This window comes from Rhincodon typus, chromosome 22 (genome assembly GCF_021869965.1).
Source record: "Rhincodon typus isolate 14 chromosome 22, sRhiTyp1.1, whole genome shotgun sequence".
Taxonomy (NCBI): Eukaryota; Metazoa; Chordata; class Chondrichthyes; order Orectolobiformes; family Rhincodontidae; genus Rhincodon; species Rhincodon typus.
The window spans coordinates 12,872,096-12,899,217 of NC_063353.1; positions in this window are offsets into that span (position 1 = coordinate 12,872,096).

Sequence of the window (27,122 nt, forward strand, 5' to 3'; positions counted from 1 at the left end):
TGGTTTTTAGTTCAGCACAGACCACTTTTAATTGGTCTTTTACATACTTAATTTCACGGTCATGGTTAGATTTCTCAATAATTTCTTGTCACTTTCGGACTTGTTGCATTACACATAAAGAGCAGCGAAACCATTTTTTGTAGTTTTACCCCAAACATGTTTAATGTCATCCAGGGACCACTGTCCCGTGGAGATTCCATACTTTTGGCGGATTTCAGTCAGCATCAGGGAGAGGTCGAATTGTTTAAATTTCGGAGAAGTTCATCCTCAGATTTACTGGGCAACTCAGATTCAGACATCTTGAATGATGTCTTTATGCTTCTGATATTAGAGCCGTTGGGCTTACTTATAGGGCTGTGGGTCCTTTATGACTGTCTAGACACCTAGTTTTTGCTATGGGCTTATCTTTCCTATTGGTAATAAGGTTCTTTTAATAGAATCGTGCTGGACTGTCCCTGAAAATCCTTAGCACAAATGGATTCTTATTAAAAGATGAGTCCTTAGCTCAGGGCGCTGGTGGGTGTATGGGATGTTCTCGGGACCTCAGCAGTCTTTTTGAATCCTGACAACTACGCCAAGTTGTTGGACATTCTCTTCTTTTATATTTAGAATAACCAGTCATCAATGGGTAAAAATTTGAGGATTTTTATTAAGAAGCAGTGATAGTTACTTTCTGGTTGCCCGAGAATAAGCGTGTAATTAGATCTAAGCTCGGCTTACATTTTTAAACATTAAGGCACTGATAGCTTTATCTAATTACATTTCATTTTCAAGCCTTAGCAAACACAATGAGTCAATTACAATATGACATTCCATCAGTAAACCATAACCGTACTAGCAGCAGAAACAAATTTAACTGTTACATGATATTGACACAATCAGATAAGCTGTTCAATGCTCTGTTTGTCTATTAACTCTATTAGCAGCAGAAACAAATTTAACTGTTATACGATATTAGTTCGATCACACTGTTTTCTTATATCCCTACATCTGTAAGGACCAATATTCTCCAGAAACACACAGCAAACTGCTTTGAAAATACAGATTACATAGGCTGGTGAGATTTTTTGATTGGTAGGGTTCAACTCTCAAGCAGAAAAAAAAAATTCCTTTCACTATACTGTAGGCTGAGGAAACTAAATAAAATATTTAACCTGTTAAGTTAAAACAAAATTAATGTGTTAAACATTTGGCAGATCTGTGATTGAGCTGAGAAGCTAATTCCACCCCTCAGTCTACAAAAACAGCTGTATACACACCTGCAAACCAGATGTTTACTGATCTCCTGTTGGCACCATCTGTGGATTGCAGAAAACATATTCAGGAAATCAGGAAGGACATGGATTATCTTCTTTGGTGGGATTATTATTTGGAGTCATAATGCTGAATGCATGTTGGCATTTAGTGCCACCTGTACTCTTTGAACGTGCGCAGAGCACTCTTGTGAACAGTTTCCACACTCCAGACTGTCAGAGTCTTCTACACGTCTGTGATTTTGCAGTTGTTCACACAAACATATTCATGTCCTACAGGTTATTAAACTGGGCCCATAAAGAACTCTAACTTACTAGTTGGAGAGTAGGAAGTAAAATGGGCATTGCCATCTGGAATGTATTCAGGAGTTAAATGTAAATCATAATTTTCAATATTCCATGAATTTTACAACCGTTCTTCCTTGTAATTCTCTCAGCCTTACAAATTTTGTAACCAGGCAGATGCAAAGTGATGCCTGTATGGACTGTTGGATGCGTTCTGTCCTGATGTGCTTATGTAAGGTATGATTTGTCTGATTAGCATGCAAAACAATACTTTTCACTCTATCTCGATACGGGTGACAATAATAAATCAAATCAAATCAAATGCAAGAACCAGAAGTGGAGTGAATGAACCATGAAACTACTGAGACTTTTCTTGTATGAGCTCTGTTGGCTTCCTCTCTGATCTGTACTGGGTTAGCTGTTTCTCGCTCATGACATTTTTTAAAAGCTCGGAAGTACATTCAGACATGGTTCCCATACCTAACTGTTATTCAGCAATGTTTACTTGAAACAGGCAGATATGTAGTGATCAGGTCAGTTCGGTTTTGATTGCTCTGGCAGCTTATTTGACACAGCGTGTGTTGTATGGTTTTCGAACCGATCACTGCAAGTTAACGGCTGGTTTAGATTGCTGCCTCCCAATCCTCCTTTGTGTACTCGAGGGTCTAGGACCTGTTTGGTTAAGGTATTAGAAGATGAAATATTAGTGAGTCTCAACAAGAAAAGGCACTTAACAACAATTGTACTTTATTAAATTGCAACAATGAGTACTAATTACATTGGCTAGTTATATATATATTGACTAACAGTATAGGAGCCACATCGGGATCTCAAACTCTTGATTCTCTACTCAAAACCATGTGGCATCATCAGATTAGGTGGAGCCTAAAACAATCTACAACATTACCCCTTTCAGAACCATAACCTTATCCAACAGCTAACATGTTAAGAAAAGGAACCTGGAGAAAGTACCAGCTTAAAAAAAAGGTGTCCATGATTCACTGGCTCAGCTATGATTCAGCTGCATGAGAAAAGAATGAGAAAAATCTGAAAAAAATTGCCAATTAATGTTCACAAATTAGGAAGTACTTCAATGAAACAATGTTCTTTCACACATGTTAACTGTGACAAGCAACACTGCTTAACAGAGGTGAATAGCAGAAAAGCGAATCCTAGCCTTCTGTCAATACAGGTTTGCCAGCATGTACCACAAGGCATCTGACAAGATTAGCAGGTTCCAATGATCTTACAATGTTCACTCCCATCTTTTGGACCAGTGCCAGGAATTCACTTGGCTCCTCTCCCAAATAGCTCAATATTGAAAATTGAATGTTATTTCAAACATTCCCCTCAGAAACAATATATAGTTGTCACAATGCAGTACTTAATATAGATCTTTGCCTCAACAATTGGAGATTTGCTTTGTTCCTGCGACTGTAATCCAATGAACAGGAATGTCAACTGCCTTAACCATTGAAATGCAAATAGAGTCATAGTCATACAATTATACAATATAGAAACAGTCCCTTTGGACATCCACTTCTATGCCAACAAACAAACACTTTACTAATCCCATTTACCTGCACTGGATCTAAAGTTACTATGCCCTGGCATTTTAAGTCCTCATCCAGATGCTTCCATCTGCGAGTACCTGATTTCATTACCTTCTTAGGCAGCGTGTTCCATATTTCTACTCTGGGTGATTTTTTTTTTTCCTCAGACCCCCCTCTAAACTATTTACTCCTCACCTTAAGCTTATGCCATTTGGTCTTAAACACATCTGCCATGGGAAAAAGATTATCACCATCAATGCCTTTCATAATTTTGTATACCTGAATCAGATGTCCCCTCAGCATCCTCTGTTCCCAGAGAGTGCAAACATTGATGAGTGAATTTAACATTATTCTGACTGTAGTATTTCCAGTGTTATGATGGAATCACAATAAGTTTCTAATGCGTTATTAAAAAAATCAATTTGCATGTCATATTTGTGCTCTTGCATGCACCACACTGTGCTTTGTTGAGACTAAAATGGTCTCTTTCTCTGTAAAATTGGGGGGTGCGTTGTGTAACCAGAATGTGACCCCCACAGTCTGATTTTACTCCAAAACGAGAAACTCAGATGAGCTCCAAGACAGAGAAATCATCTCTGAACTGCATCAAGGTGCTCCAGAATGTTAGCTGCCCATCAAACAAAATATAGCCAAAGTTTTGTTTCGCTTGGTTAATAATAGCAAGCAATGAGATCATTGATTTCAGCAGCATATGTCAACAAATATGAGAAAATCTGACAGGCACATTTTTAATGCAAGTGTCAAATTCAAATGTAAACATCCTTGATTTCTTCTGAAGAATTTTCAGTGTGGCAATTTATCATAAGCTCTGCATATAGTGATCAATCAAAGTTCCACATCTCAGCCTTGTTATATTAGTAGCTTGAGGTCACAAAAAATAGCTACAAATCTTCATTTATGGGGAAACCAGATTCGATAAAGAGGGAAGCTGCATGTACATCATTCCAAATATTGGGCAGATTTTTTTTTCTGCTCATCAGAAGTGAGATGTGCCTTTATAATGACAGACTCAAAATAGGCGATGGGATGAAGTCATTAAAACAGAAGAGGTTAATGAGGACATTTGACAACATTGGGAAGCATCTTCAGAGAATAAAGAGTGAAAGAATCAGCTCTGTGAATCAGAAACAGGGGGATCATATTTACAGATGAATTCCCAAAAGATTCAAGACTTATGTCCTAGAATATCTGTGGCCAATTGGCTTTGTGTCAAGAAATAGCATCTGTGAACAGGCGGGGATTTCATTCAGTTGATCTATAGCTTGTATGTGACTATCAGAACCACATTCGAATAAATTGTACAAGTAGATGCCAAATATTCCTGAAGTTACCTCTATTCTTTCATTTTCTAGTGGTTTATAAACTTGAGTAACCAAGAATGCTAAACAGCGGTTTAGGCTGGTGAGGTGATGGCCTGGTGGTATTATCGCTAGACTATTAAGCCTGAGAACCTAGGTTCAAATGCCCCTATAGCAGATGGTAGAAGTTAAAATCAATTTCAAAAAGTGTGTAATTAAGCTATTGATAATTGTCGGGGAAAAATCCATCCGGTTCTCTATTGTCCTTTAGTGAAAGAAACTGCTGTCCTTACCTAGTCGAGCCTATATTTGGGCAGTTAGGGATAGGTAACAAATCCTAGCCAGCAACACACATAATCCCATGAATGAATTAAAAAAAAAAATCCCATCCATATAACCCAAGAAGGGATAGAAATGATGGTTCGAATAGCCCCTTCTGATTCTATTTTTGGATCAGCCCTCTTCCCCCGTTCTCTGAGCGATCGCCTCCTCCTGCTCTTACAGATTGCCTCCCATGACAGATTAGCCCCTTATCCTCTGACAGAGCGCAAGATAAAGAAGAAGGGGCTTTTGGAGAAGAGGGACACAACCTTTACCTATCCACCACTCTTTTGTTTTAAATGCTGGAATCAAACAGGAGGAAAATGCAAGTGTTGCATGTGGAGTTATCTGCAAAACAGACGGTGAACTTCCACAACCACAGGTCAGATTTTACAACTGATACTTCAAACAGAGGGGGAATTATTCTGTGAAAGCAGACTTAATAATTATCTTTGCTGAAACAAATATTCAGCCATCTGGATCCCTCCAGTGGCTCATGGAATGCAGCTGACCTATTACTACCAAAATTTACAGTTGTGTGCAGTAATCTCCTCTGTTCTCTCAGAGAAGGTATGTGAATGCAGCTGGAACAGGAATAGAGTGAGATAGTACACCTGAAGACAGAGTCAATGAAACTAAACTTTGTCGGCTGGAACATGCTTTGCAACATTTTGAGACTGTGTAAAAAGCATTCAATAAATACAATTTTACCTTTTCTTTTCTTAATAAAATGTATGCTATGCTGTGGACTGGTCTTAATAAAGTCTGATTGCTTTATTATAGTTTGTGACAAGCTCCGCAACAGTAATGAAAAACAAACTTGCACTTGAATTTTAATCCCTCATACTAATTCACTGAAATAATTTAGTTCAAGAGCCATTTGCAAGGCGCAGATTTGTACAACTTGTAGTGCATCAATATTTTTGATGAACAAGGAGAGGCAATGTAACCTAATGATTACATGGCTAAATTGAGCACAAGAAGTTATGGAGCTTGGTGTATGGGTGCTCAGATTGGTGCAAATTGCAAAGAATGTTGAGTAAGTGGCTAAAATGGCCTACCATATCCTGGATTTATTAATATAAGCATAGAGTATTAATGAAAGGAAGTTGCAGTTAAATGTTCTTAAAAACATTAATTTGGCCTGAACTTGATCCAGTTCTAGACACTACATGTTTGAAGGATGTGAGTGTTATAAACATGGTGCAGAAGAAATTTATGGCAATGGTAGATTTATGATGCTGGGGTTGTACACTTGAGAGAAGAGAAGGAGATTTGATAGAAGTGTTCAAAATTGAGGTGCCTCGTCAGAGTAGATAAAGCTGATTGTCAAATCAACTAAAGGTGACATGAAAAAAGAATGAGGATATACTGTAAAATGTTGTAAATGATTATCTGAAGCGGAACAGTTTGCAAGTATATGGCAAAAGAGGGGACAGTGGAACTAGTTAAATTCCTGGCACGGTGGCTCAGTGGTTAGCTCTGCTGCCTCACAGCGCTAGGGACCTGGGTTCAATTCCATCCTCGGGCGACTGTCTGTGTGGCGTTTACACATTCTCCCTGTGTCCATGTGGGTTTTCTCCAGGTGCTCCGGTTTCTTCCCACAGTTCAAAGATGTGCAGGCTAGGTGGATTGTCGATAGTGTTCAGGGATGTGTAGATTAGATGGGTTTATAGGGGGATGGGTCTGGGTGGGATGCTCTGAGGGTCGGTGTGGACTTGTTGGGCTGAAGGGCCTGTTTCCACACTGTGGGGATTCTATGATTCTATGACAAATCTAAAGCTGATAAGATCTTAAGAAATAAGAACAGTATGAGGCCGTTCAGCCCCTCAAGCCTGCTTCACCATTCAATACAATAATGGCTGATCCCACATTCTTCACATCCACTTTCCTGCCCCTTCCTCAACTTATCAAGAATATATCTATCTCAGTCTGAAATATACACAAGGACTCTTCCCTCACAGGTCTCTCAGATAAGGAATTCCAAAGACTCACAACACTCTGCAGAAGAAATTCCTCCTCATCTCTGTCTTAAATTGGCATCCCTTTATTCTGAGAGTATGCCCTCTGGTCCTAGATTCTCTCACAGACAGAAAAATCCTCTCAGCATTTACCCTGTTAAGCCCTTAAGAATCCTGTAAATTTCAATGAGATTACATTTTATTCTTCTAAACTCCAGTGCGTAACGTCCAAACCTGTTTCACCTTTGCTCATAAACAATCCCTCCCAACCAAGGATCAACCTCGTGAACATTCCCTAAACTGCTACCATTGGAATGATACATGTTTTTAAACAAGGGGACCAAAACTGTTCACAATACTCCATATGTGGTCTTACTAGCACCTTGTACAGTTGCAGTAAGACTTTCCTACTCTTATACTCTAACCCTTTTGAAATAAGGGCCAACATTCCATTAGTCTTCCTGATTACCTGCTATACCTGCATGTTAGCTTTCTGTGTTTCGTGCACAGGTACTCACAGGCCCCTTTGTGTTGCAGCTTTCTGCACATTAAATAATATTCTATACTTTTGTTCTCCCTTCCAAAATGAACAACTTTACATTTTCCAACATCATATCCCATTTATGAATTTTGATCCCTTTACATAACCTATCAATATCTCTATTTAAACTGCTTGTATCACTCTCATAACCCACGTTTCCACCTACTTCTGTATTATCTGCAAATTTAGCTACAATCACATTCACTTCATTCCTCCAAGTTGTTAATATATATTGTAATGTTGCAGTCCCTGCACCGATCTGTGTGGGATCTCACTGGTCAAAGGTCCCCAACCTGAAAAAGAACTTCATACCCCACTTCCTGTTAGCTGTCGATGAGCCAATTCTCTATCCCTGCCAGTATACTACTTCCAATATCATGGCATCTTATGACACTTACCTTGCCTTCTGGAAGTCCAATTATGAAACATCTCTTGTTGCTCTCTATCCATTCCAATTGCGATTTCCTCAAAAAGACTCTGATAAATTTATGTCCATATTACAGAGGAGGAGGTGCTGGACATCTTAAAACACACAAGGGTGGATAAATCCCCAGGACCTGATCAGGTGTGCCCCAAAACTTTGAGGGAAGCTAGAGAAGTGATTGCTGGACCAGTTGCTTTGTGCGTGGGAAATCGTGTCTCACTAACTTGATTGAGGTTTTTGAAGAAGTGACAAAGAAGATTGATGAAGGCAGAGCAGTGGACATTGTCTATATAGACTTCAGGAAGACGTTTGGCAAGGTTTTGCATGGTAAACTGGTTAGCAAGGTTAGATCATGTGAGATTGAGGGAGAGCTAGCCATTTGGATACAAAATTGTCTTGCAGTTAGGAGACGGAGGGTGGTGACGGGTCATTTTGCGGACTGGAGGCCTGTGACCGGCTGTGTGCTGCAAGGATTGGTGCTGTTTTGCATCATTTACATAAATGATTTGGATGTGAGTATAGGAGGAATGGTCAGTAAGTTTGCAGATGACACCAAAATTGGTGGTGTAGTGGACAGCGAAGAATGTTATCTCAGAATACAACAAGACCTTGATCAGATGAACCAATGGGCCGAGAACTGGCGGATGGAGTCTAATTTAGATAAATGTGAGATGCTGCGTTTTGGGAAGGCTAATCACGGCAGGACTTAAACACTTAATGGGAAGGTTCTGGGGAGTGTTGCTGAATAAAGAGACCTCGGGTTACAGTTTCATAGGATAGTGGAGAAGGTGTTTGGTACACTTGCTTTATTCGTAGGTGCATTGAGTAAAGGAGTTGGATGTCATGTTGCAGCTGTACAGGACATTGGTTAGACCACTTTTGGAATACTGCATTCAATTCTGGCCTCCCTGCTACAGGAAAGATATTGTTAAACTTGAAAAGGTGCAGAAAAGATTTGCAAGGATGTTGCCAGTGTTGGAAGGATGGAGCTGTGGGAAGAGGCTGAATGGACTGGGGCTATTTTCCCTGGAGAATTGGAGACTAAGGGGTGACCTTATAGAGGTTCATAAAATCATGACAGGCATGGATAGAGTAAATAGCCAAGGTCTTTTTCCCAGGGTAGGGAAGTCCAAAACTAGAGAGCATAGGTTTAAAGAGAGAGGGGAAAGATATAAAAGGGAATTCAGGGGCAACTTTTCACACAGATGGTGATGCGTGTATGGAATGAGCTGCCAGAGAAAGTGGAGGAGGCTGGTACAATTACAACATTTAAAAGGCATATTGATGGGCATGTGAATAGGAAGGGTTTGTGGTACATGGGCCAAATGCTGGCAAATGGGACCAGATTAACTTACAAAATCTGGTCGGCATTGACGATTGGGCCAATGAGTCTGTTTCTGCACTGATCAACTCTATGACTGTAAATTAGTCAGACACGATTTTCCTTTCATGAAGGGGAAGCTGATTCTCCTAGACTCTGCCAAGTCTGCTGGAACAGCAAAGTAAACAATCTGATAACAATCTAGCAGCATCTGGTAAAAAAATCAAATCCATGATGCTGGAAGCCTTCTGCCCACCCCTGATCTTTAGCAAGAGTATTCCTATATGATGTTCCTACTGAACCGTTGTTCCAAGCCCAAACATACAGCTAAACAGCACTTCTGCCATCATTCACTTGCATTCACTCATAACCTGAAATAGTGTCTGTTTGCAAAACAAAAATGCTTGCAGCCCAAATATCTAGTGCAAATTCCTTATATTTAGTTGAACTACAGTAGTATATTTTCATATGTTATTAGGGTTTGTTGGTTCCTTTCTATTGACAATACATGATTATATACATATATCTGTTATCAATTGTTGTTGTGTTCTCCTTGGCTGTTTCTTTAATGAGAGAAGGTGGTGAGTTAAGTAGCTGTTGGTAGACCCCAGCAGCCTTATTGGACGATGATTCCTTCTTCGTTCTCTCCACAGAGGTGAAAGATGTCCTTATGATTGCAGACTCTATAACTGCTGCTTTGGTTAATGTTTTTGCTTGCTCATTTTCTGACTTTATCTGGATCATTCGGATAATGTAATTGGAAGATCTTGCTTATGGCAGTCGTCATTTTTATTATTCATTCATGAGCTGTGGGTGTCACTGGCTGGCCAGCATTTATTGCCCATTCCTGGTTACCTGTGAGAAGGTGATGGTGAGCTGTTTTCTCAAACTGTTGCAGCCCATTTACTGTAGGTAGACCCAAAATGCCATTGGGGAAGGAGTTCCAGGAACATGACCAAGCAACAGTAAAGAAGTAGTGATATAGTTCCAATATCTTGTAGCAATTAGCATTTTAGTGCACACCAATAGACCTCCATGTTAATTTTTACACTTTACAGTATTCTTTACACACTCCTAAAGGGAGTACATATTGATGGTGCTCAGAAAACAGTGCTGTCTGGAGGCTTGTATTGGATGGCATCAGTTTTCAGATACATCCTCCAAACTTCAGAGCACTGTAAAGAGATTTTCAACCTTCAGAAGTTTTACCTCATCAGGGTCGCATATGTTTTGCATCATGTCTTCCTGTACAGTCAACTGCATCCATCTCAGCCAATAATTACTGCTCTCTTTTGAGTTACCTCCTCGAGCATAGCTCCAGCACAACTCCCTGTCTTCCCATAGCATTTGCAGATATTTGCAATGAGACAGATTGAAACAGACCTTCCCGCACAAATGGCAGGCTGCTTTATTAGGAGCTGTGCCCCCACCGTCTGCTGTAGAATCCAACATATTCAAACTCCCTTTGCTGTACCCACTGTTCAGCTTTCAATGCTTGGGTCAATCTGCATTAGGTATGAAATCAGACTTCAATACGCACAGGAAACCTGGGCCTTTTGGTATTCTGAGTCTCTTGTTATTGTGGTAGGTGGGCCTCATTTTCCAACTTCTGATTATTAAGAAAGCCTCGTCTACTGCATCAGATTTTGTAACAGGAATGGGCATTGCGAGTCTGAATTTCTGATCTGAACTTCGGGCAGGAGATGCCACCTGCTGGCAGAGTGAATTCATATAATTACCTTTTGCATGCTAATCTTATAATGCCAAGTGCAGCCAGTGGATTGTAAATATGCCACCAGCTGAATTTACGGTCAACAAATATGGTGTCTCCTTTTCAGGTCAGTTCCAAATCAGGAGACTATGGGAGAGCTTGTGCATATTCTCCAAGAAAAAAACAGAAATTGCTGGAAAAACTCAGCAGGTCTGGCAGCATCTGGAGAGAAATCAGAATTAATGTTTCAGATCCGGTGACCCTTCTTCAGAACTGATTGTAGCCAGGGATAGGTTGGTTTAAATGCTGAAGATGGGGCAGGGGAACAGGGGAGGAGTAAACAATAGGCTGAGTTTGGAGCCCTGAGAGAGAAAAGAACAGTTGGACTGACAAAAGAGTGGGTAAAGTCGTTCTGGGCGACTCAACAGCTGCTAATGGAGACCATTCGTGGCTGAAATGGGTTGCTTGTGGTAGAAGACCATGTGATAACATGGCGTATGGGCGTTGGGGTAAGGACGAGGGGAGAAGGTTCTCAGGACCTTAAATTGTTGAACTCGATATTGAGTCCTGAAGGCTGCAGGGTCCCCACATGGAAAATGAGGTGCTGTTCTTCCAGCTCTTTCTGGGCTTTGTTGGAACACTGCAGCAAGCCTGACACAGAGATGTTGGCCAGGGAACAAGGTGATGTGTTGAAGTGGCAGGCAACTGAAAGCCTAGGGCCATTTTGCTGACAGAATGTCGATGTTCTGCAAAGCGGTCACCCAGTCTGTGCTCTGTCTCCCCAGGGTAGAGGAGACCACATTGTAAGCAGCGAATACGGAAGACTAGATTGAGTAAAGTGCAGGTAAATTGTTTATTCACCTGGAAGGTGTGTCTGGAGCCTTGGATATTGAGGAGGGAGGAAATAAACACGTAGGTGTTACATCTTCTGAAGTTGCCATGGGGCTGTAGGGAGGTGTTGGGAGTGGAGGGAGCGTGAATCAAGGTGTGCCAGAGGGAACAGTCCCTGCAAAATGCTGACAAGGGAGGGGAGGGAGCTATGTTTCTGGTAGTGGCATCCAGCTAGAAGTGGCAGAAATGGCAGCTGGTGATACTTTGGATGTGGATGCTGATGGGGTAGTAAATGAGGGCTGGGGGAACCTAATGGTGCTGTGGGAGGGAAGAGAAGGTGAGGGTCGAAATGCAGATGATGTAGATGCAGGCAGATGCAGTATAATTTGGATAAACGTGAGGTTATTCACATTGGAAGCAAAAACAAGAAGGCAGATTACTACTTGAATGGCTGTAAATTGGGAGAGGGAAGTGTGCAGCGGGACCTGGGTGTCCTTGTGCACCAGTTGCTGAAGGTAAGCATGCAGATGCAGCAGGCGGTAATGAAGGCAAATGCTATGTTGGCCTTCACTGTGAGAGGTTTCAAGTACAAGAGCAGGGGTGTGTTGTTGCAGTTGTACAGGGTCTTGGTGAGACCACATCTGGAATATTATGTGCAGTTTTGGTCTTCTTTTCTGAGGAAGGATGCTCTTGCTCATGAGGGAGTGCAGCGAAGGTTTACCTGGCTGATTCCGGGGATGGCGGGTCTGACATATCAGGAGAGATTGGCTAGGTTGGGACTGGTTTTGCTGGTCTTCCCTTTACTCTAAGGCTGTGCCCTCAGGTCCTAGTATCTCCTACCAATGGAAACATCTTCCTAACATCCACTCTGTCCAAGCCATTCAGTATTCTGTAACTTCCAATTAGATACCCCCTCATCCTTCTAAACTCCATTGAGTATAGACCCAGCGTCCTCAAATGTTCCTCATACGTAAAGCTTTTCATTCCTGGGACCATTCTTGTGAACCTCCTCTGAACCCGCTCCAGGGCCAGTGCATATTTCCTGAGATATGAAGCCCAAAACTGCGCTGAATACTCCAAATGTGGCCTGACCAGAGCCTTATTAGGCCTCAGTAGTACATCCCTGCTTTTATATTCAAGTCTTCTCAAAATAAATGCCAAAGTTGCATATGCCTTCCTAACTACTGACTCAATCTGCAAGTTTACCTTGAGAGAATTTGGATTAGAACTCCCAAGTCTCTTTGCACTTCAGACTTCTGAATTTTCTCCCCATTTAGAAAATAGCTCATACCTCTATTTTTCTTACCAAAGTGCATAACCTCACACTTTCCCACATTGTACTCCATCTGCCAGTTCTTTACCCACTCTCCTAACTTGTCCAAATCCTTCTGCAGCCTCCCCACTTCCTCAATACTCTACCTCTATCCCTGTACCTATCTTTGAGTCTTTTGCAAACTTAGGCAGAATGCCCTCAGTTCCTTCATCTAGATTATTAGTGTATAAAGTGAAAAGTTGTGGTCCTAGCACTGACCCTTGCGGAACACCACTTGTCACTGGCTGCCATCCTGAGAAAGACTCTTTTATCCCCACTCTCTGCTTTCTGCCAGGCAGCCAATCTTCTATCCATGCTAGCACCCTGCCTCTAACACCATGGGCCCTTATCTTACTCAGCAGCCTCCTGTGCGGCACCTTATCAAAGGCCTTCTTGAAGTCCAGGTAGATAACATCCGTTGACTCTTCTTGGTCTAAACTGCTCATTATTTCCTCAAAGAATTCTAACAGATTTGACAGGCATGACGTCCCCTTGATGAAGCCATGCTGACTTTGTCCTATTTTACCATGCACTTCCAAGTATTCAGAAATCTCATCCTTCACAATGGACTCTAAAATCTTACCCACGACCGAGGTTCAGCTAATAGGCCTGTAATTTTCAATCTTTTGACTTACTCCCTTTTTAAACAGGGGTGTCATGTTAGTGATTTTCCAGTCCTCTGGGATCCTCCCTAACTATAGCAATTCCTGAAATATCACCACTAACGCCTCCACTATCTCTTCAGCTATATTCATAAGAACTCTGGGGTGTACTCCATCTGGTCCTGGTTGTTTAACCACTCCAGACCATTCAGTTTTTCTAGCACATTCTCCTTGGTGACAGCACCATACTCAGCTCTGCCCTCTGACTCTCTCTAATTTTTGGGATACTACTCGTGTCTTCCACTGTGAAGACTGACACAAAGTAATTATTCAGTTCCTCAGCCATTTCCTTGTTGCCCACCACTATCTCTCCAGCATCATTTTCCAGCAGTCCAATGTCCACTTTTGCCTCTCTTTTGCCCTTTATATATCTAAAGAAACACTTACAGTCTTCCTTTATATTACTGGCTAGCTTACCCTCATATTTAATCTTCTCCCTCCTTATTTCTTTTTTTGTTGCCCTCTGTGACCTTTGTAAGCTTCCCAAATCTCTGGTTTCCTACTGCCCTTTGCCACATTAAATGCTTTCTCTTTTGCTTTTATGCTATCCCTGACTTCCCTAGTCAGCCATGGTTGCCTCATCGTCCCTGTGCCATATTTCTATTTTATAGGCATGACTTTTTGCTGTGTCTCCTGAATTACTCCCAGAAACTCCTATCATTTCTGTTTCACTGTCTTTCCTCCTAGGGTCCTCTCCCAGTCAATTCTGCTCAGCTCCTCCCTCTATATTTGCCTTTATTCGGCTGTAATACCATTACTTCTGATTCAATCTTCTCCCTCTCAAATTGCAGAGTAAATTCAATCATATTGTGATCACTGCCTCCTAAAGGTTCCTTCACCTTAAGATCCCTTATCAAGTCTGCCTCATTGCACAACACTCAATCCAGTATTACCTGTTCCCTTGTGGGCTCCACCACAAGCTGCTCCAAAAAGCCATCTTGTAGACATTCCACAAATTCCTTTTCTTGCAATCCACTACCAACCTGATTTTCCCAGTCCACCTGCACATTGAAATCCCCCATGATCACCGTAATTTTGCCTTTCTTACACATCTTTTCTATCTTCTGGTGTATCTTGCGCCCCAGCTCCTGACAACTGTTTGGAGGCCCGTACATAATTCCAACTATGATTTATTTTACCTTTGCTGTTCCTCAATTCTACCCACACAGATTCTACACCATCTGACCCTACTTCGTTTCTTACTATTGATTTAACTTCATTTCTTACTAATAAGGCAACCCCACCCCCTCTGCCCAACTGCCTATCTTTTCAATAAGATGTATCCTTTGATATTTAGCTCCCAATCCTGATCCCCTTGTAGCCAGGTCTCCGTGATGCCCACCATGTCATATCTGCCAATTTCGATCTGTACCTCAAGCTGATTTACCTTCTTTCTTATACTGTGTGAATTCAGATATAACACCTTCAGTCCTGTATTAACCGTCCCTCTTCTCATTGTCATTCGTTTATCCAGTGTGCTTGAAGTTTGATTCCCAACCCTTGCCAAACACTCTGTCTTATTTGTGTCTGTGCTGGAGACTTTAATAACCTCTCCTGAGTTTCCCTTTCCTGTCATTTTTTTCATATTTTCCCATAGAGTGGAATCTACCCCTACAGATGTTAACCTGCTGCTTTGTTCCCCACTGGGGGAGGTTTTATCCTTCCCTTCCCCCCCCACTTTCTAGTTTAAAGTCCTGTTGACCAGCCTATTTACCCCTTCCGCTAGGACATTGATCCCAGCTCGGTTCAGGTGGAAGCCATCCCATCGATACAGGTCCCTCCTGCTCCAATACTGATGCCAGTGCGCCATGAAAAGGAGCCCCTCTTTACCTCACCACATTTTTAGCCAAGTGTTTAGTTCCCTTATTCTCACGTCCCAATGCCAATTTGCACGTGGCTCAGGCAGTAATCCGGAGATTATAACCCTTGAGGACGTGCTCTTTAATTTTGTTTCTAGCTCCTGATATTCCCTGAACAGGTCCTTTTTCCTAGTCTTGACTATGTTGTTTGTTCCGATGTGGACCACAACAAGTGGATCCTCCCCCTCCCTCTCCAATATCCTTTCAAGCCAGTCAGAGATATCTCTTACCCTGGCACCGGGCAGGCAACACACTATGCGGGACTCTCGATCCTGCTTACAAAGGATACCATCTATCCCCCTAATTATAGATTCCCCTACAGCTACCACCTGTCTTCTTGCTCCCCCCTCTTGAATGGCCTCCCGTGCCATGGTGCAGTGGTCATTTGGCTCATCCTCCCTTTGAGGCCTTTTCCTCATCCTCACAGGGAGCAAGTACCTCACACCTGTTGGACGAGGTCAAGAGCTGAGGCTCCTCTGTTCCTGACTGCAGGATCCCTCTACCTGCCTCGCTTATAGTCGCAACCTGCTGTCCCAGGCCACTGACTAAATGTGAATTATTTAATCTACTGAGTGTGACTGCATCCTGAAACACAGCGTCCAGGTACTTCTCTCCCTTTCGGATGTGCTGCAGTGTTTGAAGCTCAGTTTCCAGCTCATCAACTCTGAGCAACCAACACTTGCTGTAGATGTTGTCACTGCCATTCGCAATGGGATCAGCCAGCTCCAACATCATGTAGCTACAACACATGAATCAAAGGTTATGGGGAGAAAGCGGGATTGGGCTATTCAGTTGGATGATCAGCCATGATCATGATGAGTGGCGGAGCAGGCTGAAAGGGCCGAATGGCCTCCTCCTGCTCCTATCTTTTATGTTTCTATGTGTCGGACATGGCTGAGGGCTCTATCAACCTCGATGGTTGGAAGGCCTCAGTTGAGGAATCAGTTGGACATTTCGGACGCCCTATTTTATTAAGTGGCATCATCGGAACAAATGTGATGGAGATGGAGAAACTGAGAGAATGGAACCGAGTCTTTACAGGAAACAGGGTTTGAGGATGTATCGTCGTGGTAACTGTGGAAGTCGATGGATTTGTAGTAGATATTGGTGGCCAGCCTATCCTCAGAAATGGAAACAGAGATGTTGAAGGAGGCAAGGGAGGAGTCAGAGATGAACCAGGTGAAAGTGAGGGCCAGGTGGAAATTGGAAGCAAAATTAATTAATTTTTCCAATTCTGGACAAGGGAAGGAGGCAATACCTATGATGTCATTAGATGAAAATCAAAAGAACTGTGGATGCTGTAAATCAGGAACAAAAACAAAGTTGCTGGAAAAGCTCAGCAGATCTGGCAGCATGTGTGAAGGAAAAAACAGAATTAACGTTTCGGGTCTGATGACCCTTCCTCAGAACGTTCCTCAGACCTGGTGACCCTTCCTGGGTTCTAAGGAAGGGTCAACCGGATCCAAAACATTAACTTTGTTTTGTCCTTCACAGATGCTGCCAGACCTGCTGAGCTTTTCCAGCAACTTTATTTTTGTGCCAATAATGTCTTTGTTGTACCAGAGAAAGAGTTGTGGGTTGGAACCTGAGTAGGACTGAAACAAGAAATGTTTCACGTACCCCACAAAGGGACAGACATAACTGGGGCCCATGTAGGTATCCATTGCTACCCCTTTGATCTGAAGAAAGTAGGAGGAGTTAAAGGAGAAGTTGTTCAAAGCAAGGATGGGCTCGGCCAGGCGAAGGAGGGTGGCGGTGGATGGGAACGGTTCAGGCTTTCTTCCAGGAAGAAGTGGGGAGCCCTGAGACCATCTGATGGGGGATGGATGTGTAAAGGGATTGCACATCCATGGTAAAGAGGAGGCAGCTGCAGCCTGCAAACTAAAACATTTTCTCTCAACATGTGAATAATAAAACATTTCCCGGAAGTTCCACCATGTAATTGGTGTGACATCTAAGTGAGGTGAAGCTATCTACTAGAATTCGCTTATCACCCCTCAAGTGTGCAGTTTAGTGCCTGATACTGGTACTTGAATAACACAGCTGGTACTTGAATAACAGGTTTGGTATTCCGCCAAAACTCAATATAACACATCAAGCCATGAACTTTAAGTGGGATACATTGTTAATATCATTTGTGACGCATAAATGCACAACATTATCAAGTGTACACTTTAGCCTCCGTTCAACTAAACTACTGAAAATATAATACAGATGTTTATCAACAGTGAAGGACAACTTTAGAGAAGGGGAATGCGCTGCATACACTTAGCATGTTAGGCAGCATCTGTGGAAAAAGACACAATGTTAATAAGGTGAATTTCATGCGGTATGGATTACCTTAAAATGAAAGGTCCATTGGCATCACATCAGCCAGAAACCCAGCTGCCCCTCTGTGACTCTGACCACATCTGGATAGAGGTCCCACCCCAGAGAGCTCCTGGCCAGTCTAATTGGCTGGCAGTTCTGTACTCCCAGCCCTGATATCTGGAGGCTGTCTGTTTGATGGGCATTGGAAGAGATGAGTAGAAATGAAAGCTGAAAGAGGGGCAGGGAAAACAGGAGCTAGTGAATTTTTCATGTTCTGAGTGCACTACACCATCCACCACTCAAACACCTGCCTCCCCAGCACTGATTTTAATACAGAGTCCACAATTATTATCTTGTGAGATGGAAAGTTGCTGACATATTGTTGGCAGAATCTCATGTATACCCTATTCAGTCTCAGATGCTTAGCATGGGAATCATGTGTATTCTCTGCAACAAGAACTGAGTAATCAACACTTATCATCAGAAACAGCTATGCTGAAATTGTTTAAAATTTATATATGATAAGTTACCCTTCAACTGCATTACAAAGGTCTGCCAGAAAGATGAGTTTAAATAACATCAGATGTTAAAGAAGAGATAACAAGGTGTAGAGCTGGATGAACACAGCAGGTCAGGCAGCATCAGAGGAACAGGAAAGCTGACGTTTCAGGTCGAGACCCTTCTTCAGAAATGTTCAGATGTTTAAAGAAATTCTCTTGGATTGCAAAGATTAATTTCAGCCTTTTTTCTGAGCTACCCATTATCTTCTTAAAATCCTCTCCCCACCTGCTTAACACTGATCTCCAACACATACGTGAAGCTAATCAGTTTCTTTATTATGAAGATTGTCATCTCAACCATGAACACCTTCTCATTCCTTGTTCTCTTCACCAAAAAAATTATACACCACAAATAGAAGAGGCTTTCATCCATTCAGTTCAATCTTGGATTTCAAACAACGTTTCAGAGTTACAATTTGAGAAGCTCATCACCCAATGTCCTTTTGAAATATTTTTCTCTCAATTGCTGCCATACCAACTGTAGCCGATCTCAACAAATGAAGGTTAATAAAGTCAATCTGGCAAATATAACTAATGATATTTTGATGCAAGTCTGCACTCTGTAAAAAAAAGTCGGCAAACAGGCACAGCAAGTCATTAGGAAGGCATATGAAACTTTGGCCTCGATTTGAAAAGGGGGATGGTGTATGGAAATAGGGAAGATTTGCTACAAATGTACAGGGGATATCTGAGACCACACATGGAATACTTCGTACATTTCTGGCCTCCTTACTTAAGGAAAGATATACATGCATTGGGAACAATTTAAAGAAAGTTCATCAGATTGATTCCTGACATGAAGGTGTAATTTAATTGTGAAAGGTTGAACATGTTTGACAAACACACATTGGAGTTAAGATGAATGAGAGGTGATCTTATTGATTTGAATTATTCAGCAGTTTAACAAGGATTTTTCTCTTGTCGGGGTATCTAGAACTAGGAAGCATAATTTAAATATCAAGGATCTTCCATTTAAGATGAAGATGAACAATTATTTCCTTTCTCAGAGGGTTGTTAATGTAAAGACTGTCTTTTTTATTTTTCTTTATTTTTTTGTGGACTGAAATGGGAAAATAACTGTTTTAAAAATAAAGGATTGTTGAGGGTCTGCTGCGTTTTTTAAAAGTAAGTACCCTGATACTCATGGTAAATGGTTTTTACACAGCTGCTGGCACAAGCAGTAGTGGAAAGTTTACAGATGAGCTGGAACCAACAGCGAGTGTACAAATTAAGACTCAGCCAGCAATAAATAGATGATTGGTCCTGTGGACCGGTGACCAGTTTTGCTGACAAATAAATTTTGCTGTCAATAAACACGAGATTGGCTCCTATGTAGCTGAACAACTTGGAGTCGTGAACAATATATTGAGAAGGAAAGAGATCTCTGCAAGCTCAGGACCTGTCTCTCTTCTCTGCAGGAAAACTAGTTTAAGCCTGAAGAAAACCAGTTTACTTCACGTTTCAGCATTTGCCATAAACTGTGACTTTTATTTAATCTGTCAGAGACCTTTCTAGAGTAAACAGCCACCCTGTGCCCCCTGTAAACAAATGAAAGTATCGAGAAAAGGAAGATCAATTAGCAACACTTCGATCAGTTACAAGAATCATCTCAGCAATCCTGTGAACAGAGACCACCGAACTTCCTCTCCAGACTTCCCTTCTGCGGATAACATATTCCTTTTCCCTGTTAGTGTTTGTTTGTGTGTAGAGGGGGACTTTGTAAGGGCTTCCAGAGTATTGGCAAAGATCTGTAGTTCGGGTTGTGGATGAGGTTGTTGACTTGCTCGCCGAGCTGGCTTGTTCTCGGTCAGACGTTTCATCACCATGTGAGGTGACATCATCAGTGGATCCTCCGATGAAGCGATGTTATTCTACTCTGTTTGGAATTTATACTGTCTGGTCCATTATGGTGAGTACTGTCATTTCCCGTTTTCACCTGTATGGGTTTATATATGGGGTTCAATTCTATATGTTTGTTGATTGAAGTATGGGTGGAGAACCATGCCTCTAGGAATTCCCATGTGTGTCTGTGTTTGGCTTGGGCCACTACAGTTACTTTGTCCCAGTTAAACTGATGGCCTTCCTTGTCGGAATGTATAGGTATTAAGGAGAGTTCATCGTGCCGTTTTGCTGCTAGCTGATGTTTATGTATTCTGATGGCTAGTTTCCTTTCTGTCTGTCCGATGTGATGTTTGTGGCAGTCGTTGCATGGTATTTTGTAAACCACGTTGGTTCTGCATGTTGTGGGAATGTTGTCTTTAATCCTTGTAAGCGTTTGCCGTAGAGTGGCTGTGGGCTTGTGGGCCACCATGATTCCTAATGGTCTTAGGAGTCTTGTTGTCAGTTCCGATATGTTCCTGATGTACAGAAGTGTGGAAGTGTGTTATGGTGTACTGTGTTCTTCTTTTATTTTCTGTTTAGTAGGCATCTGCGGATGAAGTTGCAAGGCTATCCGTTTAAGGCGAGGATTTTGTATAAGTGTTCTTCTTCTTCCCGGCGTAATTCTGGAGTGTTGCAGTGTGTCCTGGCCTGTTTAAACAGTATCCTAATGCAGCTTTGTTTGTGTGCGTTGGGGTTGTTGCTTTGGAAGTTGAAAATTTGATCTGTATGAGTTGCTTTTCTGTATACTGAGGTTTGGAACTCCCCATTGGTCAGTCACTCTACCTTAACATCCAGAAACGGAAGTTGATTGTTGGTTTCTTCTTCCCTTGTGAAGTTAATCCCTGTGAATATGTTGATGAGGTGGTGGGTCTCTGCTAATTTGTTGAGGTTTCAAAAGACTGGAGACGGCTAATGTGATGCCATCATTTAACAAAGGTGATAAGGAAAATCCAGGGAATTATACACCATGAACCTGACATCAATGGTGGTAAGTCATTGAAGGGGATTCTGAGTGACAGGATTTACCTGTATTTGGAAAGGTAAGGATTGATTAGGGACAGCCGACATGGCTTTGCTGCGTGGGAAATCATGTCTCAGTAATTTGATTGAGGTTTTTAAAGAAGTAACAAAGAACATTAATGAAGGCAGAGTGGTGGATGTTGTACATATGGCCTTCAGTAAGGCGTTCGACAAGGTCCTGCATGGTAGACTAGTTAGCAGGGTTATAATCACATTGAATCCAGGGGAAGTTAGCAAATTGGACTCAAAATTGGCTTGAAGGTAGGAGACAGAGGTTGGTGGTGGAGAGTTGTTTTTCGGATTGGAGGCCTGTGACCAGCACTGTGCCGCAAGGATCGGTGCTGGGTCCACTGCTTTCTCATCATTTAAATAAATGAAATGGCTAGTAAATTCACAGATGACACCAAAGTTGGTGGTGAGTGAACGGCTAAGAGGGTTATCTCAGAGTAAAATAGAACCTTGATCAGATAGGTCAATGGGCTGAGGAGTGGCAGATGGAGTTTAATTTAGATAAATGTGAGGTGTTCCATTTTGGTAAGGCAAATCAGTGCAAGACTTTTACAGTTAATGGTAGGGCCCTGGGGAGTGTTGCCGAACAAAGAGACCCATGGGTGCATGTGCATATTTCCCTGAAGATGGAGTTGTGGGTAGACATGGTGGTGAAGAAGGTGTTTGGTACACTTGCCTTCATTGGTCAGTGCATTGAGTATAGGAGTTGGGAGGTCATGTTGCGGTTGTACAGGACATTGGTTAGACCACTTTTGGAAATACTATTCTGGTTTCCTTGCTATAGGAGACATGTTGTAAAAGTTGAAAGGGTTTGGAAAGATTTACAAGAATGTTGCCAGGGTTGGAGAGTGTGATCTATAGAGAGAGGCTGAATAGGTTGGCACTATTTTTCCTGGAGCATCAGAGGCTGAGAGATGGCCTTACAGAAGTTTCTAAAATCTTGAGCGTTACAGAAAGTATGAATAGTCAAGGTCGTTTCCCCAGTGTAGGGGAGTCCATACCTAGGGGGCATAAGTTTAAGGTTAGAGGGGAAAGATTTAAAATCACCCAAGGAGCAACCTTTTCACACAGAGGGTGGTGCATGTATGGAATGAACTGCCAGAGAAGTGGTGGAGACTGGTACAATTGTAACATTTAAGAGGCATCTGGATAGGTACATGAATAAAAAGGATTTAGAGGGATATGGGCCAAATACTGGCAAATGTTAGAATTTAGAATTCAATGGCATCGACAAGATGGGCTGAAGGGTCTGTTTCCATGCTGTACAGCTCTATGGCTCTATGAATCGCCAAAGTGCTTCCCACCCAAACCCAACCCCCTACCCTCTCTCTGTGACCTTGCATTTTCCATGGCTAATCATAGAGTCATACAGCACAGAAACAATCCTTTCAGTCTAACTCGTTCATGCCGACCAGGTTTCCCCACTAAAATTGTCCTACTTGCCTGCATTTGGCCCTTTTCTCTCTCAACATTGTGTATTCATGTACCTATCCAAATGTTTTTTAACTGCTGTAACTGTACCTGCATTTACCACTTCCTTTGGCAGTGTATTCCACATACAAACCACCCTCTATGTGCAAATGGCGCTCCCTAATAGAGATTAATGAACCAGATGGGATTTTTCTGACAACCATAAATAGTTGTATAGTCATCATTAAACTTTTAATTCCAGATTTTTGTTGAATTTGAATTCCACCATCTGCCATACTAGTCTAGCGATAATATCTCAGAAGGAAGACTTGGAAAAAGCAGGTTTGTTTGGGATAAAGCATTGTTCATTGTAACCCTGGACAAAACTGCAGACACAACTCCACTCCACCCTGAAAGAGGCTTCATTAGAAAAATGGAAGAAATAAAATATTGAAAGATAATTCTAGAACCGGTATCAAACTTCAAATTAGATGCTTCTTTGTCACTTGAATGAGATTTTTTTTATCATGAAATCATGATGCTTGTTTACTGCAGAAAATGCTTAGAACTGAACTTAGCCACAGCTTGGCAAATATTCTGAAGCAAAATAACCTGCAGCAAGTAGCTGTGGTCAAACCGTGATAGAAAACAGACACAATGATGTTTTCAACATTGTTTTCCATGGAAAGCCGTATAATTATGTTTATGTTGGAAAGGAGACATAAAATTCAACAAAATGATCATTAAAGACATGTGGGGCATAACTGCAAAGCTTAAATCCTTGGTTGTTATTATAGTCTTGACTCATTGGTAGCCCTGTTGTCTCTCAGGCAGAAAGATGTGTATTCAATCTGGCCTGAAGAGACCTGAATACATCATTTAGGCTGATGCTGTACTGCAGTGCTGATGGAGGGCTGAATTGTTGGAGGTTTTGGACTGAATTTTAACATTCTGATCCATTCACACTGGCTGAGGCCTGCAGTGACTGAAGAACCCAAAGCAATGCATTTGTCAGTGACCTATGATGACATTCACATTTGGTGTTGAGGTTCCCCAATGATTTACAGTGGGCAGGTATGATGGAGACTCATTGAAGTCAACTCCAGCTCCACTATCCTGCAAGGCCCAGAATGGAAATGTCACAGAACTGAGCCAGCAACTGGACAAATTGAGGGTCAATGTTGTTCTCCAATGCAGCCAGATATCAGGCTGCAAGCTATAACGACGTCAGAGACATTCTGTTCCTTGTAGGTAGGAGAAGGAAAGGAGCCATAGAGAACAAAGCAGCAAGGCTGGAAGTGCCGGGGAGTGTACCTGCAGGAATGTCGTGCTGTGCTTCTGAAGACAGTGTAAGAAAATGTAATTATCTAATCCAGTAGATAAAGCAATGCCACATTTATGTGAAACCCCTGTGTACCCTACTTCTCCCACCCTGTTTTACACATTAGTCCTTATATTGTCAAGGCACCTCCTCATTTCCACATCTGACCAGCCATCATTCATCCTCCTCGATTGCACTGCCATACCTTCAATGGCCTTGAACAAACCCTGTACTTTTGATCTCTCAACAATATCACAGTTCACACTGTCAGGCCTCAGAAAAGGAGAACACTAAGGAGAGATATTGAAATCTGGGTGACTCTCCACTCAACACCCGCTTGATGGCATTGGAGGAAGAACTGCTAGAGTAAGCAGGTTTCCACATACCTGGTCATTGATGTTGGGAGGATAGGCATCTCATAGATACCTGGTCACAAAATTAAATGCGAAACATCCTTATAGCATGTAAGACTCATTCATGGAGGCCTGACATCACTGGGAAGTGAAATATTAAGACTTAGACCTCTTCCGTGGAGTGACATCTTTCAACTCTCACAAGGCCCACAATTCTCCTGAGCGGCTGACACTGGAAGATGATGAAGATCCCTCTGAGCAGATGACGAGCCAACACATGACTTGTGTGGGGTCAGCAGTGGAGAGTCTTTGGTGGAGGACACAAACATTGCAGATTCTGCCCAGGGAGGTGTGGATACTGATCCCTGGGGTCATTAATAAAGAGATCTATCTGACAACAGCAGTGTCAGAGGTTTTTATTTTCCAGCTGCACTCAGTATGATTGGAGTGAGATTGGAAGCTCCTGTCTCCAGGACAAATACCATGATGTCTTGGGCATTCTCTCAGATGTCTAGGGATATTCAACCCCAATGAAGAGGAATTGATTTAATTAAAAACAAAGGTTACACTGTTGGCCGAAAGCAAATGAAGCAAGGCACAGGAATAAAGTAAATGTTTCCATCATGGACAAGGGCTAAATGCTTCTGAAATGATGCCCAACCAATGTTACCGGTAACATCCGTGTACCGTGGACAATTCTGAAATGAATGGGATTCTGGAGTCATGTTAATGCGTGACTAAGAATGGGATTATACTGAGTATCTGCCAAGTCAGACTATTGAGATTGTGCTTTTGAAGTAAAGAATCCTGGGTCTACTATAGCAAGTTCACAGTCTCAGAATCAGACATTTAGGTGCTACGTTGCCATGGCAAGCACCAACTGCCTCAATTTCCAGTCAAAGTGTTATGCCTATGGTAAAATCGGTCATTTTCAGATAGCAAGCAGCAATAAAAGAGAGTAATGCTCCAGGTCCTGGTAAAGATCCAGATCAGACTCATGAATGCCAAGGAAAGGTAATTCACTTCTATCATGTTGGAGATTGTCACTTTCTGGCACTTGTATGGCATGAATGTTACTGGCTCTTATCAACCCAAGCCTGAATGTTGTCCAGATCTAGCTACATGCAGGCATTGACTTCCTCAGCATCTGAGCAATAACAGCTGGCATTGAACCCTGTGAAATCCTCAATATAAATCCCCACCTTATGATGGAAGGAAGCTCATGAATGAAGTTACTAAAGACACCTGGCCCAAGGGCAAAGAAATCCTGCAGCAATGTTGCTCGACTAAGATAATTTACCTGTAAATTCATAACTATTTTTTAGTGCTGGCTGTGATCCCAGCCACTAGTGAGTTTTCCCTAATCTTCCATTTTACCAGATCTCCTTGACATAATTGCTAAAATGCCATTTTGATTTCAAGATCAGTAACTCTCCCCTTTTAGGAATTCAGCTATTCTGACCACATTTCTACCAAAACTGATGCATGGGTGGAGGGGCAGAATAACTCTTGTACCGTCCAGCATTTGTGAGCAAGTTATTGGCAAAAGCTGACTAATGACATATAAGATTTCACATCAATTAACACATTTTGCATTGAATTCTGTTTATGTACAGTTGATAAAATAAGTCTATGAACTGGTTTCCAAGTTGGTAGCTTGAAACAGTGGGAATGATTGAAACAGCTTTTTGAACACAGGTAGAATTTACTTTCAGAGATAGTAGGAACTGCAGATGCTGGAAAATCTGAGATAACACAGTGTAGAGCTGGATGAACACAGCAGGCCAAGCAGCATCATAGGAGCAGGAAGGCTGACGTTTCGGGCCTAGACCCTTCTGTAAGCTTGTTTTCGTTTGAGTCTGATAAGTCATTCAGTCTTTCAGTAACTAGGAGAATGAATTTGAATATTCTGAATTGGATTTTCCTCTTTTGTGATGTGCGCAACTGGTGGGAAGAGAAACAAAACTGAGCAATAGGATGAAAAACATGTTCCTACCCCAAGCTAACCACCATCACTGCACCCGCCCACCACCCCACACCCCTCCCCCCACCCCCACCACCACCCCGTCACCATACCAGGACTAAACAGACAGACACCATGTGAGTTTTCAAAAGCATCAATCTTATCACTGGGAATTAAACTAACTTCTAATTTTAACTGAAAAGATGAAACTCCAGATGTTCCATTCGTTTACAACTGTATTGTTAGGTAAAATATATCACTCAAACCTGGAATAGGATTCCATGGCTTGGCTTAGGAATTTGAATGAAATACATTTACCCTGTTGAAAATGCAGGGTTAGCAAATTTACCTATCAGCTTGCAACCAAACCTCTTAAATCCTTACCATTCTATAGCATTTCTATGTTAACAACTGGGAAATGTCAAGGTTGGACAAACATACAATTGTTTGTGACTAGCCTTATAATGACAGTGAAGCTGCCAATGTTCACCGTGAGTACAATTGAGAAACTGAGTCACCCCTGGCACCTGGGCATGTGAAGTTAAACAGAGAAATTCAGAAGCTACTGGTGATTCTCTCCTCTGTTGGCTGTCCTATCGAAGTTGTCATGGATGGAAAACTTCTGGAATTGCATCAGTATTGGGACCTTCCAATCTTATACTATTAGCTTCTCTGTAAAACCCCTCAATGTTAAACCTTGTTGTTTGCAATGTAACCAGGTTTTTAATAGTGACTTAAATTCATAATATTGTTGAACAACCCCTTTGGCCCTGAAAACCAATTATATATATATTATATATATATGAAGAAAAGCAGATTGTTAATAATAAAACAAACTTGGATTTCTAGAATATAAAAATGTATTTGTTTAAAGTTTGTTTGTGATATTTCAGCTTCTGCCTTAATCCTAATCTTTGAAAGATGAAGGTGAAAGATAATTAA